The sequence below is a fragment of the Trichoplusia ni genome, chromosome 1, assembly GCF_003590095.1.
Source record: "Trichoplusia ni isolate ovarian cell line Hi5 chromosome 1, tn1, whole genome shotgun sequence".
Classification (NCBI taxonomy): Eukaryota; Metazoa; Arthropoda; class Insecta; order Lepidoptera; family Noctuidae; genus Trichoplusia; species Trichoplusia ni.
In genome coordinates this window covers 11,359,285-11,362,128 of record NC_039478.1, presented here as the reverse complement: position 1 = coordinate 11,362,128, position 2,844 = coordinate 11,359,285, and the positions used below count along the sequence as shown (strand labels likewise).

General features: G+C 35.7%; 1 non-coding gene across 1 annotated transcript; it reads left to right on the top strand.

The window, feature by feature from the left end:
* Nucleotides 1-2,409: 2,409 nt before the first annotated feature.
* Nucleotides 2,410-2,482, top strand: Trnar-acg. The gene has a single exon. It is a non-coding gene; the product is annotated as a tRNA-Arg (tRNA).
* Nucleotides 2,483-2,844: the final 362 nt, after the last annotated feature.

Genomic DNA, 2,844 nt, shown 5'->3' with positions numbered 1-2,844 from the left:
ATATTTTCTACTCACGGGGACGAAGTCGCGGGCAACAGCTAGTATTTATTATACAACTCTAATGGACAAAACAGAAAGTTACAAGAATAGCAACAGTAATAGAAACAAATAAAATCTCTGCAATCAATATTCAAGCACAATAACTAGAAATCTGAATAACGCAGTTCCTGAGTTCCTACAAACATTTGTAACCCTTCGTCTGAAGAGCGAGCAAACGCACAGGCCGACATCGCACTTGCGTCGAGTGGCACTCACAACACAGACGTCACGTAGTCGCCGCCCGCCCGAGTCTGCCGCCCGCCCTGATACCATCGCCAATAACAATAAATAGTTCGACGTTCCGAAAGCTTTTTTAAATGAATAGTTGGTAGTTGATTTTCTTTTTTACAGCTGTTATTTTGGCAAAATTAACTACCATGGTGTTTGCAACAAAATCACTTGTCAATTTTCGAATTTTTTGTAATGTGTATAAACCAATTTAAAAAGAGTAAGGTTGGCAATATGTGTGTAAAAATATTATCACTGATGGCCATAAAACCCAGGCACGAGGCCTCTCTTTATAGAAATAAATCCTAGTCATAAATATGAAACCACTTTGCTTCTTATCCACACTCTACAGACCACATAAACCAGCCCGCCTCTTACATGCAGTGGCTCTCCACGGCCGCAGACGGTCGCGTGTCTACCGCCCGCCCTGGCTCCCCGCCCTGGGATACCCGCCCTGGCATAACCGCCCTAGTCTGCCGCCCGCCGCAATACAATCGATTCGCGGAAAATTTGACTGCATGCGTTATTGTCATAATGCAGTTGATTATAAATGGATGTTAATCGATTATTTTAAATTACTTAGTCTAGACTCCACTCTATTCTGATGACCTTGTCAAATTAAGTTCTTTTACTTGTTATCGTAATAGGTATTTGTTAGTAATTTTTTGTTGTACCCTGTAGGCAAGTCATACACAATCAATACTTCAATATCCACTCAAATATTCAGGTTAAATCAGAAACACGAACTTTTTACACGCGACTGAAATGGTATTCAAATTAGGTCAGAGGTTCTCAACATAGTGGTATGCTCCCAACGGGGGAATACCTGGCCTTTGACGTTCTAATATAGGTACTACGTGTGTATATAGTATAGTAAACTAAAAAGCAAAAGTCTATGAATAAACAATATTGTTTTAGAATAGATTTGGGAAGATAGACGATTTAACGTTAGTTTTTCGACGTATATGATAGATAGATAGGGGACAAGGCATGACAATTCGACATAATACCACACGTAGGATGGGTCTAGACTGATGATAAAATGTTGGTTGAGCTCTGTATAGACCAAATAAGAGAATAAACATTATCCAGACCTGAAGTACTTGTAGTAAACCAAAAGAAACTTTAATAAAATAAAACGTACGATACTTCTACACTTTTTACCTAATGGAAGAGACCTATCAAAATGATTAGTTAAAACAATTTGAGTAGCTGTGGGCTAGACAGCGCGAGTCGCGTATGCCCGCAGTCCCTCAGCGATCGATGTGAAACTGGCGCGACGGTATAATTACCCGGTAATTATTACTTTGACATTGTTTAGAAAACCTTCAGGTAGTTGTGTTTAATTTGTTAAGCTTTAATAGTAAGGTTTTGGACAAGACTATTTAAAGATTCAAAATTTTTAAAAGTAACTTATAAAGTTTCATGCCAGTTCTTTTAGACTGACATTTTGAAAACGTACACTATGTAAAACGGCCGTCTTGAAATAAAAACTTTTGATTTTGATTTTCAAGTTAGTGGCGAAAACAAAGTATGTTTTAATAATTTCGTAGATTTCTGACAAACGGTAAAGAAACCTGAATTACAAATATATTTGGATCTGACATCGATAACCCGTAATTAACTATGCGTGGTGATAAATGCTAAAAACTTAGCCTATGCGGTTTATAGGGTAAAAATATTTTTTTTATCTGGCTTCCTGTTTACCACTGCTGGGCAAAGGCCTCTCCCAAATCCTTTGACAATCCATTTATTTTATAAATATGATACAATTGTGTTAAATTAATCCCGTAGAACTGCAAATCGATCCCGACTAAGGTTGGCGCCTGCTTCTTATCTTGGCGCTTTCGTAGACAACACGAATGATATTTTTTATTATAAATGTCTCTGAAAATTATTCTTTAGATTGGATTTAAGTAATAGATATAATATAATTTTTGAGTCTTGTTTAAAAAAAAAACACCTAAAAAATTTACTGAAACGAACAAAAACCGGTTTTAAATTAGATACAATGTATGCAAAAACCAGTATTTTATATTTACGTACTCGCTATATGACGTCACATAACCCCACCGCGTACAAGACACGTGGCACAGTCGTCATAGCTATATACGTATGACAGTTTCAGTGTCTTAGACAACTGGCCCTGTGGCGCAACGGATAACGCGTCTGACTACGGATCAGAAGATTCCAGGTTCGAATCCTGGCAGGGTCGCGATATCGCTTTTTTGATGTTTGTTAAGTATTTCACAACTTATTATTTTTATTTAGTTCGTTGCGAAAGCTATTTGAAATCTTCGAAATTATTTTATTATAAATCCAAAATGATTTTAAACACATCCAATAATTATAAAAAAAAACATCTCTCAAAACTATTAAAAAAAAAGAAACAAACTATAATTAAGTACTTACTTACAAAACAATTTTGACTACTTCATAAACATTATTTTTTATTGCCTACCTACACAATTAAAAAAAATATAAAAAAAAGAAAACTAGGGCAATAGCAATAGGTAAAGTAAATTAACATTTAAAACGAAATAGTTACTGTTTTGTTCCAAATATCTAGCACTTCTC